Source organism: Hippocampus bargibanti, linkage group LG07 (assembly GCF_051943395.1).
Source record: "Hippocampus bargibanti isolate YZ-2025 linkage group LG07, ASM5194339v1, whole genome shotgun sequence".
In the NCBI taxonomy this organism is placed as follows: domain Eukaryota; kingdom Metazoa; phylum Chordata; class Actinopteri; order Syngnathiformes; family Syngnathidae; genus Hippocampus; species Hippocampus bargibanti.
Window position 1 is genome coordinate 12,370,415 of NC_142740.1, and position 17,044 is coordinate 12,387,458.

The 17,044-nt window shown below is 41.2% G+C and overlaps 1 protein-coding gene across 1 annotated transcript in view; it reads left to right on the plus strand.

Moving 5' to 3' along the window:
- ror1 (receptor tyrosine kinase-like orphan receptor 1) overlaps nucleotides 1-17,044 on the plus strand; it is a 171,338-nt gene that overhangs the window by 112,966 nt on the left and 41,328 nt on the right. The gene's annotated exons all lie outside the window — the stretch shown is intronic.

Below are 17,044 nucleotides of genomic sequence, written 5' to 3' on the forward strand. Positions count from 1 at the left end.
TCCCCCACAGTAACTTCTTCACTCCCCGTTTAAAAGGAGTTCACCTGAGCTTCAGGCCAATCAGGTTCGAGCTGCACTTGGCCATTACTAGGTGGTTGAAATTACCTCCCTCTGAAACAATTAATGTCTACAAGATGCATTGAGCATCACAACACGCTGACATCACACGATCACTGTTTTGAATTCTGAGAAATGTGCACCTTTCTTCCAATCCAAAATCCACATAAATAAATAAATACATATATAGTACCTACCTACCTACCTACCTACATGCATGTATACATACATACATACATACATACATACATACATACATACATACACAAATAAACGTGAAAATAAACACATACATGAACAGATACTGTAAATAAATATTCTCGCTTTATTCTCATTAGGGTCATGGGAGGTGCTGGAGCCTATCCCAGCCGTCTTCGGGCAGTAGGCGGGGGAGCCAATCGCAGGGCACACAGAGACAAACAAACATTCACACTCACACTCACACTGAGGGGCAATTTAGAGTGCTCAATCAGCCTTTCAATCATGTTTTGGGAATGTAGGAGGAAACTGAAGGACCCAGAGAAAACCCTCGCTGGCCCGAGGAGAATATGCAAACTCCACACAGGGGGGCCGGAGCGAAACTCAAACTCGCAACCTCTGCACTGTGAAGCTGACATGCTCACCACTCGACTACAGGGTGACCCTAAATAAATAAATAAATAAATAAATAAATAAATAAATATACAGTAAAGTCTCGTTATATCGATATTCAAGGGAGTCCGAAAAAATATCGATATAACCGGGACTATCGATATATCCGACCCTGTTTGCATGTAATTTTCTCCGTGCGTGCATAGAAATAGTATCGATATAACCGGGACTATCGATATAACGAGACTTTACTGTACATGAATAAATAAATAAATAATGGTTAATGTGTCATTTGGCATGATGACAACCATAAATTTTAATGCATTTTAAGACCTAAAATGAATCAATGTTTTCAACATGGCTTGGTCGAGCTATTTATTATGGAAACACAAGCAAAGAAAAAAACACCTGAGTTAGTTTCTATTAGACTTGCATAAGAGAAACTGGAATTTTATTAGAAGGATAGTTGTACTTTATTCAAATGTCTTGCCTACCAACCTTTAAATGTTTGTCTTAAACTGGCATGTGTTTTGTTAAATTAGGTATTTAATACATCTGACTGCAGCTGACCATCATTAGTGTCTTAGTGTCATGGGCAATTTATGTACATTTGGATTGCAGCTGTAAAGAAGACCTTTATTATGTGTACCACCTAATTCCACATTCTACCTCAAACCACAGTAGCGAGAGCATCACAAATGCTGCCCTTTTATTTCTTGAAACATCTGGTGCACCACCTTGTGTTCACTGAAACATGTTTGCTGCAACGTTATCCATCTTTCACGTTTGGTGATTACCCTCAACCTGATTACCCAATGGTGTTTACCCTCAACCTGAATGAAATATGTTCCTATTCTTTTGCTTTGTGTGGTCATTGTCATTTTCTCCATGGGGGCTTTGAATACACCCGTGTCATGTTAGTTAATAGTTTGTTTTGCTGAGAATTGTCTTTTTTTTCAGTGTCCCTTTGTTGGGGTCTCAGTGTTCCACATGATGTGGTAAGAATTTGAAACAATGACTTTCCATCTGCTCTTTGTCCAACCTGGAACTCTTTTACATGACATTCAAGCTGCGTTGGGACAGCAGGCACATCTGATTCAAATCAGATTCTTGTTCAGATCAGATTTGGCACCGTTTAAACCAGGCCACATTTTGGATGCGTTTGACAGGTTTGCTGTAGCAAAACCATCGGAACAGATGCATGTTTGAAGTCATCCAATTGCAACAGCGAAAACACACGAGACACTTTCATAAGATGAGGGCATACAAGCCCTCAAGTTTTGCCTGTATACCAAAGACCAATATGGAAATGCATTTCCTCATATCCTGAGCTTGCTGTCTTCGATACGTTGCAGTCTCCCGCATTGTGCTTGAATTGGCGCCCTCCACTTTTGCGCGTTGCTTGACGTCACAGACAGTTAAAACCGTGAGGTTTGTCTGTAGCTGGTCTGGCCAAGACTCATCCTGCCCAAATCCGATATGAATCAACCTCCTGTATGTGGCTTCATTTCAAAAACATCCGATTTCATATGCTTTCTGACTGTTTAGACCACAAAGTCTATCCAGTTTCAGTCTGCATGGGTTGAAAATCACATTTTGGCTGCCAGTCTCAACACGGACTATATCCGGGTAACGCCCAACTTATTTCCATGCGCCTTTAAATGTGCAAAAGTGCTCCTCTTCACCCAGGTGAATAGTGGAAGGGACCTTTACAAAGTGTCTGTAGGAACTTAACATTTCCATGCCTTTAAACACACCACGGAGACACCAAAGTTGTAAACTGTCAATGTTGAGACTTTGGCTGTGTTTACATGTATCATATCCATCCATTATCCATACCACTTATTTCTCATTAGGGTCACGGGGGGTGCTGGAGCCTATCCCAGCCATCTTTGGGCACTCAGTGGGGGACACCCTGAATTCGTTGCCAGCCAATTGCAGGGCACACAAAGAGAAACAACAGGAACTCTCACACCTAGGGACAATTTGGAGTGTTTAATCTGCCTGCCATGCATGTTTTTTGGAATGTGGGAGGAAACCGGAGGACTCGGAGAAAACCCACGCGGGCCTGGGGAGAACATGCAAATTCCACATAGGAAGGCCGCAGAGGGACGCGAACCGGCAAACTCTGCACTGTGAAGCCGCCGTACTAACCACTTGACTACCGGGCCACCCTTTCATATTTATTGTAAATGCTCTGATGTATTTAACATTTGTTCAAAGTCACCAGCCAACATGATTTCCCAGGTTTGGTCACAGAATGTTCCCCGTAGAATGCATTGAAATTAAGAAGTCGTAAAAATTTCCATTTTCAACATATAATACAGGTCTCACTTGTATTTGTGTTCTTTTCAAGATGTTAGTAACAAGCCTACATTTTAACATTTCAACATGGGAAAAAAATATTGGTCTCTTATGGGTCTTGAGCAAAGGGGCAGCCACTGTATAGAAAATCTGTTAGCCTCCTTGAAACATCACACATTAACACGTTGCTTTGTTGATTCAGTACATACCAACATAAAGAGCGGAGTGTAAAATGTGGTGTTTGCGGAATGGTGCGGTGGCTCGCAACTTGGCTCACCGCAGCAAAGACTTGGAGTCTCCGCTAATTTTCTGGCTAGTAAAGATTGGCCAGAAGGCTTGACCGTTAGCCAAGGCCAGGACACAAAGAATGCTAATGATGTTCTTATTTAACTCTTGCTCTGGAAGCCAAGAAATCATAACAATTCCTTGAAGTCACGCTTCACATCCTCATTTTTATGACTGTACTTTTGAACAACCGAAGTTAAAATCGACTGCTGTTCCCTTCCAGTCCAATGTTCATGAATATGTCAACAGTTGTGTTTCACCAAGAGACCGATAAAAATGTTTCCAATGATAATCAATATCTCAACAGTTTTTTTTCAACAAAAGACAGACAAAAATGTTTCCGTAACAACCTTCATCTCTGTTCTCTTTACTTCACCTTCATCCTCCGTCGCTCTCTTCCCTTTGCATTGGTCATGTTTTTACAGAGCCTGAACAAATACAGGTTGAGCCAATGAAAGAGCACCCCCACCAATACCCCCACACTCTACTCCCTCCCTCTCGATTTCTCTCTCTTTCTCTCTCTCTCTTTCTCTATCTCTATCTATCTTACTCTGTCTATCTGTCTCTCTACCCTCTGTCTCTGTCTCTCTCTCTCTTACCCTCTCTCTTTCTCTCTCTGAGTTTCTCTCTGTCTCTCTCCCTCTGTTTCTCTCTCTTTCTTTCTCTCTCTCTCTGTCTGTCTGTCTCTCTCTGTCTGTCTGTCTCTCTCTTTCTCTCTCTCTCTCTCTCTCTCTCACCCTTTCTCTTTCTCTCTCTGAGTTTCTCTCTCTGTCTCTCTCCCTTTCTCTCTCTCTCTCTCTCTCTCTATCTATCTATCTATCTATCTATCTATCTATCTATCTATCTATCTATCTATCTATCTATCTATCTATCTATCTATCTATCTATCTATCTATCTCTCTCCCTCTCTCTCTTCCCTGCCATATTTTGCTCTTTTACAGGGGAAAAAAGAGCAGTGATGGAAAGTCGGGAGGGTGAAAGAAAAACAGTGTTAGTGGTGTGGGAGGACGATGGTGCCATTAACACTCAGGCTGCGTGTTGTTATTTGATTCCCGACTACGCTTAGGCATGATTACTTGTGTTTAGCTGAAGAGGAAGGTTTATCTGTAAGCTCCCATCATAGTCAGCCAATAACTCAGGCCTGCGTTTTAAACGCTGTGAACTTTGCTTGTAACATCTCATTGACACCAATGATTCTCAACTGGTGGGTCTGAACTACAAACACACAGCATTGTGATTGTGTACTGGTCTGATTCAAAATGAGACGTAAATAGAACCCAGGGTTTAAAAAAAAAATCACAATTATTCTTGGTTTTTTTTGAAGAACTAGTGATGAATAAATACATTACAGTTTAACTTTTTGGTTCAATGTTGGCATTAGACATCGTTATCTTCTTCCAAATGCAACCAGTTTTTTTAATCACAATTATTATTAGTTTTATTGAAGAATTAGTGATGAATAAATGCATTACATTTGAACTTTTTGGTTCAATGTTGGAAACAGACATGGTTATCTTCTTCCAAATGCAAGTCTGGATTGGATAGCTGGATAGTCCTTTGTGAGTTTCAATGTTTAGAAAACATTGCCTCCCAGATTGCACGCGGATCTTAATGACGTCAATGTCGTTTGCAAAGACGAGCATTCAATCCTTGGTAATGTGTGTAACCATCATTTTTGCTGTTTTTTTTCTGAAAATGGTGTTTTAATTATGTGACTGTTGTTTCCAAAGACAAGTGCAGTATTCAACTTTCAGTCCAATTCTCAACGACTGTTAGCACTCAAAAACGTGTTTTATGACTGCTAGATGCGTGCGCACGTTATGCACGTTCCGTTTTTTTTTTTTTCTGAATCCTCACAAGATAAATGACATTAAAAATTGGATTTCTTGATTGCATTTCAAAGTATTGAAACATACTGAAATCCATTCATATTGTAATGAGGTTAAACTTGAGGCGGCATCATACAACAGAGTAGTCGCACGGTGCGTCATTCTCCACGTTTAATCATTTAATTTAATCATGAAGGTTCATTCTGTATTTCTAAACAACATAGTTATTTTGATAATAAGCTAATATAGCCAATATAGATAAATGACACATGCGTCGCCTTCATTATGAGGCCTACATAAAGTTTTTTTTTTTTTTTTTTACGCTGACATTTTTTTTTCAGTCAAATCTGGCTCTTTCAAAATTTTGTGTTGCTGACCCCTGCTCTGGAGGCATTTAAGTTGACAACAGCAGTAAAATGGACTTTATGGGACATGGCCAAAGATCTAAAGTCTTCGCCTGTGTTTACAATTGGCATTTCTCCATGTTTGAAATGATTAATACCACGACACCTTCTTTGCTGATGGTGTTTATATTTCTCAAAGACTTCTCATTCTTTTTTTAACCTCCAATGTAACAAACACAACATACTAAAATAGAAGACATTCTCTTCTTTTGCTTCATTGCGTCTTTGCTTTATCCAAGTGTACTTGAACATAAAGCAGCTACTTTTAACAAAGAACACATTCTTTGATGGTGCCTTTCTTATAACCTGTCAGTTACACTTTCCTATAATCCTGTCAGTTACTCAATCTCAATAAAAGGCCCACAGAACCTGGTGTCCATTGCTCCTCACCTCCCAAATCATTGAAAATATTAGAAATTGGTATTTCTCGGGCTTCATGATAATACTATTTTGTAATATTTTGTACAAACGATATGTACCATTCAGTTGTTATGTGCAAAAAAACAGAATACAATGATTTGTAAAAATTCATGACCATGGCCAGAAATGTTGTATTCTATGCTAGCCGCTCGTAATTGTGATCAGTTACCAGTCATGGTGGGTGTTAGTCATAAAAACAAACAACCACAAGAGTGGAATTGCTCTGTTTAGAGGGCTGTATTTATGGCACTTATTCGTTTGTTGAACTCATCTCTAGTTGCTCATTTTCACTCAATATCATACTGTTAATTCTACATTTGCTCCTACACAGTCGTGAACGTCTCCGCACACAGATTTACACATTTTAGGCAGCCCCAGTGTGCATTCTAACTGCAAATGGCTGATGAATATTTAGTATGAGGGCATACAGTTTTGTGTGTCCAAAGTGACTTGTTGAGAAATTACAATCGAGGTGAGGTGTGACAAGACTTCCGGTGAATCTATTGTTGGCTTTAATCTTGTCAGTAAATATACATAAATAAACAATGTAACATTAAAAGCCGCAGAGTTTAGCGGTTGGTGCCAAAAAAGTAGCGGCTTCTCGTGTGGAAAATACCTTCGGACATCTGAGGACTTAGATTTAATTTTACCCTTGTGATCTTGTTTGGATTTCATTTGATGTGGAGTCATTGTTATTACTTAAATCTTGTTCATGGTTATGTCAAAGTCTTTACCTTTCAGCTATTTGTACTATCAATAGATTGACATACTTGGTGTCAAAGAAACCAACCCACACGCTAAATGACTGTAATTACCCAGCCATCAACACTCCTTAAAGGAGACATCTCTGTCATGGCAAGACCTGTGAGGCCTATACAATCATCAGCCCACTGGAAATCCAATTATCCTGTTGAAGAATGAAAGCGTAGCTAATTTGACTTCATTATTGGTACCAATGTACTTGTACATGTTGCGGCCTTCACCCTGGGCGGATTAAGCTGGCTTCTACCTAGGATCGCACGACGTCAGTAGGTCACAAAGTTCATGAAGAAATGTCATCGGAATTTATTGAAACGCCGGGTTTCCAGCCCTGCTTTTACCAGAGCCTTCTGTTGGCCCGGCAGGTCACCCAATAGAGCAAAGTCTTAGAAGTACAACTTGCTCACATGTAAAAGAAAACTTTCCCTTCAATCTCAATGTTCTGGAGTTCTCTTGGAAGCTTTATGTCATCAGAATCAGAATCAGAATCAGAATCATCTTTATTGCCAAGTATGTAGAACACACAAGGAATTTGTTTCCGGTAGAACACGCTGCACTAGTATCGCCGTCAAAAAAAACTGCTAAGTGGCACTATACAGTTCCATTCTGGCTACCGTTGAAAGAGTTCAAAGAGTTAATGGCTTGGGGGAAGAAGCTGTCATCCACATCAATGAGCATCAGCTCTCGGTTAGGCGTAATTTGGAGTGATTTTGGAGGTAACTAACTGTTTATCTTATCCAGTGTAATCGACAGTGCTGTTATATCATGTCTAAACATGTATTCAGTGCACATTAAAACATGATAAAATGATGCGTTTTAAAAATACATTTCAAAATAGGGCGGGCACCCTCAGCATGTATTTGATTTGCAGCCATTTTTACTAATATCAATGGAAACTTAATGGACTATGGGCACTTGTTGTACCCTCAGTGACATTTAATGAGTTGTGCTGAAGTCACTGCTGCTAATAGAACGGTGGGCAATATTTTTGGCTCGGGGGGCCATATTGATTTCTAAAACGACAAAGTGCTATCCTGCCAAAAAATGCAACATACAGTACTGGTGTATAGAAAAATACAAAATGTAACAAAGATAGGACTATTTGCGACAAAATGAGACCGTATGTCTTTTCCTTCCTCTCACTCACTGTCTCTCACTTTTCCTCGCCTCGATCGCTAACATGACAGCATTTCTCAGTTGATATTGTGTAACTAAATTTTGACACCAGCCACGGGACGCTTCAAAGTCCTCTGATTCCTCAGTTTAGTTGGGCTGCAAGCTGTAGGAAAAGTTCTGGTGGGACTGAACTTCATTTAAAGATCAAAGGGGCCACTATTGTCGTTGGTACTTTCAAAGCAGGAAAATCTTATTCGCCAGACATGTGCCTCGAGACAATCCTGTTTCGGTCTATCGACAATTTCTTTGACCTCATTCTTGGTTAGTGCTTTGACATGCCCTGTCAATTGTGGGACAGTACTGTATAGCAGATGTATGTCGTTTCAAATCATGTCAGGTCCACTGAATGTAGTCCAGGAGGACTCCAATTTAACTGTAGAAACATCCCAGGCTTAACCAGCGGGTTACAATGTACAAAACGTTCAGGAGATGCTTGGAGTTGGAAATACTCAAATCTACGAGACTTTGAACAACAAGGAAGGGATTCTTGCTCAGTTCGATTATGGCAATTTCCATGCTCAGAGTGAATTGCTTGCAGCTCAACAGAAAGTAGAGTAAATACACATTCCGGGAATGGTTTGATTGTAATTGTGTTAAAAACACTCAGCAAACTGTAATGCTAATGGAAGAGGAAGCGAGCACCATCGCTTTACCCTTGAGTGTGGAAGACTTCGAAGCATCATGTGGCTTGCTTCAAAAGTTGGTTACACGACATCAGCTGAGTCGTGTGGTGATTGAGGTGAGGACAAGTTAGAAACAACGAATGAGAGGAAGGAAAAGCCACTAGATGTCATTTTGTAGCAAATAGTCCTAACTTTGTTATATTCTGTATATTTTATTCACCTGTTCTGTATGCTGCAGTTTTTGGGCAATATATTGTTGCATTTTGTTGGTTGTGTTGTCACACATGTATGTTGTTAACATAATTAGACGTTCATACATGACATGTACTGTCTTCTTCTTTTCCTTTCGGCTTTTCCCTTCAGGGGTCGCCACAGCGAATCAATGTCCTCCATCTATCCCGGTTTTGTGCATCTTCTTCTCTCACACCAGCTACCTTCATGTCCTCTTTAACCACATCCATAAACCTCCTCTACACTTCTCCTTTAATCCTAGCTGAAACCCTTCTATCACACATCACACCTGACATTTTTCTCCAGCCGCTCCAGCCTGCCTGGACACGCCTCTTCACCTCTTTTCCAAACTCTCCATTGCTCTGGACAGTTGACCCCAAGTACTCAAAATCCTCCACCTTCTTTATCTCTTCCCCCTGTAGCATCACTCTTGCACTTGGATCCCCCTCATTCACACACAGCATGACATGTACTGTACTATAGTTAATGTTTTTGTTCTGTTGATGTTTGGTATGGACTGGCAACATCTGCATTTTTTAATATGCTACTGTATGTTGTGCTGACCGGCTCATCTGTGAAATGTTCGAAATCGGTGTGGCCCCCGAGCCCGATAGTTTGCCCACCCCTGCTCTAAACCAAGCCTGCGAACACCTACAGTATACAGTCATGTGATTTATTATTATTATTATTATTATTATTATTATTATTGTTGTTGTTGTTACACATTATGTCAAAAAATGTTCGAACATAGATGATGAATTTGTATTGCCCGCCTTTTTCCTGACGAGCTTGCTTGCGATTGGCTGCGTACTGTGCTTCACGCACACACATGCACACAGACACATGAGCGGTTTCAAGGGCTGGATGTTTACGCGACGGGCACCAAGGCTGACCAATCAGCGCCCAGCTATGCTAAAGTGTTGCCAATGAGTTGGTTGTATGTGGTCAGGGAAGATATCCCTCTTCCCAGTTGAATGTATTAATAAAAAATGAAAGCATTTTTGTGTTTTATTTACTTCTAATTTACACATTTGTATTGCTCACATTATTTTATCAGAATCAGAATCAGAATCAGAATACCTTTATTCGTCCCGCAATGGGGAAATTTGCAGTCCACAGCAGCAATTGAAGAGGGATGGGGTTGGGGTGGGAGTGAAAGGATAGAAAACAAGATATTCTAAGCATAACAAAATAAAAATGTCAACTGTATACTGTGCAAATGTAGATGTGCAAAAACCGTTCTATAAACAAGACTGTACATAGTGCAGAATCAAGAGATGCATTTAGATATATTGCAACAACCCATATTTACAAGTGTCCAGTTTTTTTTGTTTTTTTTCACATGTGATCATTGGGAATTGTGAAGCCTGACAGCAGTCGGTAGGAACGAGCGGCGGTACCTCTCCTTCTTGCAGCGCGGGTGTAATAGTCTCTGGCTAAAGGAGCTACCCAGAGCTGTCAGGATGGGCAGGAGGGGGTGGGAGGGGCTGTCCGTCATAGCTTTTAGTTTAGCTAGCGTCCGTCTGTTGCCCACCTCCTCAAGAGAGTCCAGCGAGCAGCCCACGACAGAACTGGCCCGCTTGACAAAGCGCTCCAGTCTTTTTCTGTCCCGGGTGGTGATGCTGCCTGACCAGCAGACAATGCCATAGTGGATGGCTGATGCCACCACAGAGTCATAGAAAGTCTTTAGGAGTGACCCCTGAACTCCAAAAGACCTCAGTTTCCTGAGGAGGAAGAGGCGACTCTGTCCCTTTTTGATTAGGGCATCCGTGTTTGTTGTCCAGTCCAGTTTATTGTTGAGAGTAACACCCAGATACTTGTAGGAGGTCACCCTCTCAATGTCCGAACCCTGGATGTTCAATGGTGCAGGTGACGATTGTTTCCTGCAGAAATCCACCACCAGCTCCTTGGTTTTGCCGGTGTTGATCTGGAGGTGATTCTGCTGGCACCAGTCCACAAAGTCCTTTGTCAGTCCCCTGTACTCCCTATCGTCTCCCTCTGTAATGAGGCCGACAATAGCTGAGTCGTCAGAGAACTTCTGAAGGTGGCAGGTTGGGGTGTTGTAGTTGAAGTCCGAGGTGTAGAGGGTGAAGAGGAATGGAGCCAGGACTGTTCCCTGCGGCGCTCCGGTGCTGCAGAGAAGCCTGTCCGACTCACAGTTCTTTACCCTCACGTACTGTGGCCTGTTTGTGAGGTAGTCTGTAATCCAGGATGTGAGGTGATGGTCGACTCCGGCATGCTGCAGCTTGTCCCCCAGTAGACTGGGCTGGATGGTGTTGAAGGCACTGGAGAAATCGAAGAATGTGATCCTCACCGTGCTCCCAGCATTCTCCAGGTGCAGCAACGCCGTATGGAGGAGGTAGATGATGGCATCCTCCACACCGATGCTGGGCTGGTAGGCAAACTGCAGCGGGTCCAGCGAATTTAACACGCACAACAGAGCCGCGAGTACAAAAATCTCCCGATTTCAGATTTCTGAAACTTAACATGTATGAGCTTCAGTAATGGCTTACTGAAGACCCCAAGATATATGTCGTCATACCACATGAGGTGTGAATTTATTTTATGACTGTTAGACTGTCTGTGTTTTTTACTTCCCCGTTCATTGTGTGACTAAAACATACATTCCATACAAAATATAGCACTGAAATAACTTACGCGCAAATTCAGTAAAAAATGTGGAGAGCGTCTGTATTATGATGAGGATGATGATGATGATGATGATGATTATTATTATTATTATTATTATTATTATTATTATTATTATTATTATTAACATTCATTTAAGTTAATGGTGTCTGTGGGGAGTTCTGTGTGTGATTTTGAGGGAAACAAATGCGTCTAATCAATTTTTGAATAAAAAAAGTAAGTATATGGAAAAGAGGTACTGCTGTAAATACTTCCAGATGTATGGAAAATGCTTTTATTTTGACCAATTCATCACAAGACATCTTTCCTTCATCTAGCACCGTGACTTAAAAGTAATTAAAACTTTGCAACTACAAAGCAAACCTCTGAGTTTAAAAAAATAATTATAAAATAAGCTAAAGTAAGGTTTGCTTCAATTAGACGTATAATTTATTATCCCATAAAATATTACTATATAGTTGGCAAACTTTGAATTACTCTTGCATGTGGCATTGGCAGTTAAAGGTTGTGAAACAGGTGGGAAAATATTTTCATTTGGAGGCTATTTATAGTCAAAACAATGCACTTGTCTCAGTACATTAGTTTGTCGGTGAACCGTATGTTCAAGGTTGGTGAGAACACCAGTCCAACTGCTAATATTTTTTGTAATGCAATTTTCTTTCAGGATACTTAGTGTTGTGTTAGAATATGTTATTGAACTATGATTTCCAAGTTATTGCAATGAGGTGGCTTTTGGTTCGAGATAACGAAACTTGAAATATGTCATTTTGAAGCCAGGCCCACACAAAGCTGCTCTCCATTGTTGGTCGTAATGGCCTCTTATCTCTGAGTGCTAAGTTGCCTGTGTGCTGAATTGAGAAAGTCTGGATTTCTGTTTCACTTCTCCTCACCTCAGTGCCAGTGTCAACACTGCTGTGGTGTTCAGATACAGGCCAGGATTGATGACGATCTGCTACAGCCCTTTAAACTTCAGGCTTGACAGGCCCACTCACATTTGCTCACGCATGCTGATTCACATGAACGTACACATCAGACTTATGCACAGGGTCGGCTCCTTTTAATAGGCTGTGGAAGCCTTTTCAAAACTAGTTCTTTCATTCTGAATCTCACTGAGTTTGTGACCAACTTACTTGTCGTACTACTGCTTGTTTTGTTTTGTATTCAGGATCGAAGGCTGCCACTATTACTATATGCCATTTTAGAATCGAATATATTATCAAGATGAACATCACCACACACTCAGCGCTTCAAGCAGTTGAAGAATGGTCATGTTATTATTTTTTTTTTTTTACTCCCAAATTTATGTTTGTTTGCATTATTTTGTTTTGTTGCTTTGCATGAATTATTATGGTGATGTCAGTTTTGATTCTCTGTATGTAAATGATGGTTTAAGGCACAGGTGTCCAAATCAAGACCCCACATCTCGCCCACCACATCATTGTATTCGCTCCGCGAAAGCAAATCAAGTACATCAAGTTCCATGATACTCGCTAAGGTCTGAACTAAAATTTCAAATTGTCGTATGTAAAACACAATAGCAGTCATTATTCTTGACTTCAGATTTGAAAACTAGTTATTCATCAATTTGTTGTGCACTCTGTATGTAATCTGTGGAGGGGATGTAACATTCCAATGGCTTCCACAAATTTATAACGGCCCCCCGAGAGGAAACCGTAACTACAATGTGGCCAGCGGCAAAAAATTAGTTTGACACACTTGGTTTAAGGAAAGGGGCTGCCTTTGTGTTTGTTTGTATTGCATTAAATTCCAAATGTGAGTGGATGTAGTTCTTGACACATATTGCCAACAGGCTGGATCTTTCACCCCTCTCGCATCTTGGCGACGCACACCTACACACACTCTCAGTCACACACGTCTGACACGTTCGCAGCCCTCCGTTAAGCACCGTCAAATAAGTGCACACACAGTTACTCTTACAAATTATATCTCTCACATGTGTTTGGTTAAGCCCTCGACGGGGCTTAATTGTCGTCTTGTTGTAGATTCTTTTTAGCCCAGTGCTGATTGATTGGGGATCAGAACCCTAATATGGCTCATTGGGGATGGGCCCTTTGACATGGTCTGGTCCCCGGCCGCTAGTACTATTTGAAATTAGAGCTCCCATAAGAACCCCCCCCCTACCCCAAGCTTGGATATCTATCTCCGACTTTATTTCATCAAGCGTCACTCTTTGAGGATGGTGTGTGATGGACCTGATGAATGTGCTCCCTGCTTATACCATAATCAGAAGTCAAATCAGGCATTCGGTTATCGATCTCTCTTAGCATGGTCGTGTTGTACTACTAGACAGGTCTTACTTCCTGTTTCCTGTTTCCCAGAGTTCCAGGTTTCTGTCTGACAGTGATCCTGTTGGCAGGTCTGCTCAAAGTCACGTCTGGTAAAGTCTGTGCTATCAACAAAGTGTGTTCATGTATGTGTGTGTATGTGTGTGGTTTGTTTGAATCATGGTTTCTCCCAACGGGTCACAAACTTGAAATGGGGTATGTGGTGTTCCCCTGAACTCTGCCCCCTGAGCACACACATACCCATTAACGCACACACACACACACACACACACACACACACACACACACACACACACACACACACACACACACACACACACACACACACACACACACACACACTTAAAAAAACATATATGCACAGAAAGTGTTCTTTCTTTGCCCTTGGTGCTGGTGGAGTATATAAGGGCAGGCGACAAAGTCTACCTTGAGCATTTCCAACTATAAATAGAGGCTTTTGTTTGTAGGAGTCAGATCCCACATGTCTGAGCCAGTGGTTATTTATTCATTTATAGCCGTTTACTTGATCAATGCAGCTTGCTGTCACGCTTTTGAATCTCCTTTTATCGGTTTACCATTTCATCTGTATCGGCGCATCTGAAATTGCAGGCATGTGACCAGATGATAGATGATCCTGATAGATGAACAGATGATCCTTACTGCATTATGTTTTGGCTATCCGTTGTGAGTTTGAAATGCAATGATGAAATGGATGCTATTTTAGCATGCAATAATTTTGTAAATCTAAAGTAAACTAAAGACGCAACAAAACGAGTAAATGTTCCCATAAACCTTTATTGAAATGTCATAAAAATTGGTGTCATTCTTCTTGATGGGCTTTTCAATCCTGTTATGGGTTTACACACAAAAATGTGTGTGCAAACAATTGTTTGTACGCTTGAAATGATCTGATTTTTGGGGACACTCACCAATTAGCGATCTTGAATTATCCGATCACTGATTGAATGGTAAGGTGATACACTTTATACACTTTCTGTACTGTTTACTAAACATCAACAAACATATGTTCAAGCATTTTTTGACAATGTTAAATATTTGACTTGAAGAACAAAGGCCATTTTCCAGGGCCAGTTTTCACTTATATTGTAACTGTCATGTCAAATGCTGACTCAGATCAGGATCTAATACACATTGAAAAGCTTTTTTGCTGAATAATCACTCCATTTATTCTTGAATCAACTGTTTGTTTTCTGTCAAGGTCTTTATAGCGTAATGTCTTGACTGCTTCCCTTCCCTATCATAAATGCTTCAAACAACTCCTCATTCCCTCAAATCAAGATATATTTAATGTGGCTTGTGTTCAAATGTGCATGTTCTTATTCTATTAACAGTGTCAGTAAGAAATCAGCCAAAGCATGTGTACTCTTGTCTTTTCACACAGTGTCCGCATTTGTACAGCAGTAATTCTCTCATAAATCATGCAGAAAACAAATGTTACATCAAGAAGGGAGCTGAAGTGGAAAGTTGACACAATTCCAGGAAAAATGCTCGATTTATGAGCAGTTTAGTTCACGTTGAAAGCATGCCTGCTAACTTGCCTAGCTACAAAATGTATGCTTATTGGTTCATCTTTTCAATAGATCACTGGTGTATTACTGCACATTTAGAAGTAGGACAGTCTCACGCAACATATTAATCGCTCATGAGACTGAGAAAGTTTTATCGCTGTTTCATCAAATTTAAGTGCCTCCTAATCTGTCTTTTCAGTAAATTGTAAATTAGCAACACTCCAATGTAGTCACAAGGGGGCACAAGCCAGTGTCTTATTGTGCCGGTCCCAAGCCCGGATAAATACAGAGGGTTTTGTCAGGAAGGGCATCCGACGTAAAAAAGTTGCCAAAACAAATATGCGAATCAAACCTCTGAATCCCATACCGGATCGGTCGAGGCCGCTATTGGTACTGTTGACCTTCATGGTGCCAGTGGAAAATGGACTACTGTTGGTCGAAGAAGGAGAGGAGGGAGGTGTGCCGGGAGGAAAAGAGAAAAATGGAACGGCAAGAGTATAGAACTAAGAGTAGGAACTTTGAATGTAGGAACAATGACAGGTAAAGGTCGAGAGCTGGTTGACATGAGGCAGAGAAGGAAGGTAGACATACTGTGTGTCCAGGAGACCAGGTGGAAAGGGAGCAAGGCTAGAACCTTAGGGTCAGGGTTTAAGTTGTTCTATAATGGTGAAGACAGAAAGAGAAATTGAGTTGGGGTTATCTTAAAAGAGGAGTTTGTTAGGAATGTCTTAGAAGTAATAAGAGTATCAGATCGAAAGATGAGTCTGAAGCTAGAAATTGAAGGCGTGATGTTCAATGTTGTTTGTGGGTATGCCTCACAAGTAGGATGTGAGCTGGCGGAGAAGGAGAAATTTTGGTTGGAATTTTGGAAGTCATACAGAACATCCCGAGATGTGAGAGGGTTGTAATTGGTGGAGACTTCAATGGACATGTTGGCGCAGGAAACGAAGATGATGAGGAGGTGATGGGCAGGTTTTGACTCCAGATGAGGAACGCTGAAGGACAGATGGTGTTTGACTTTGGTAAGAGAATGGAAATTGCTATTGTGAATACTTTCTTTCAGAAGAGACAGGAACATAGGGTGACCTATAAGAGTGGAGGCAGAAGTACACAGGTAGATTACATTTTGTGTCAACGGCGCCATCTAAAGGAAATCAGTGACTGCAAAGTAGTGGTTGGTGAGAGTGTAGCAAACATTAGCAAGGATGAAGTGAGGAGGGCGCTGAAGAGGATGAAGGGGGGGAAAGGCACTCGGGCCTGATGATTTACCAATCGAGGTATGGAAGTGCCTTGGAGAGTGTCTTGGTGGAATAAAGTTGATGAACCACACAATGAAACTCTGGGAAAGTGTAGTTGAAGCTAGACTAAGAGCAGAAGTAAACATTTGTGAGCAGCAGTATGACTTCATGCCAAAAAAGAGTGTGACAGATGCAGTGTTTGATTTAAGAATTCTGATAGAGAAGTACAGAGAAGGTCAGAAGGAATTGCATTGTGTCTTTGTAGATCTGGAGAAAGCGTATGACAGGGTGCCCAGAGAAGGGCTGTGGCATTGCATGAGGAAGTCTGGAGTGACGGAAAAGTATGTCAGAGCGGTGCAAGACATGTATCATGACTGTAAGACAGTTGTGAGGTGTGCTGTCGGTGTGACTGATTAATTCAAGGTGGAGGTGGGACTCCACCAGGGGTCAGCTCTGAGCCCCTTCTTATTTGCTATGGTGATGGACAGGCTGACAGACGATGTTCGACAAGAATCTCCCATGATGTTTGCAGATGACATTGTGATTTGTAGTGAGAACAGGGAACAGGTGGCGGAGAAACTACAGATGTGGAGATATGCACTGGAAAGGAGAGAAATGAAAATCAGTCACAGCAAGACGGAAT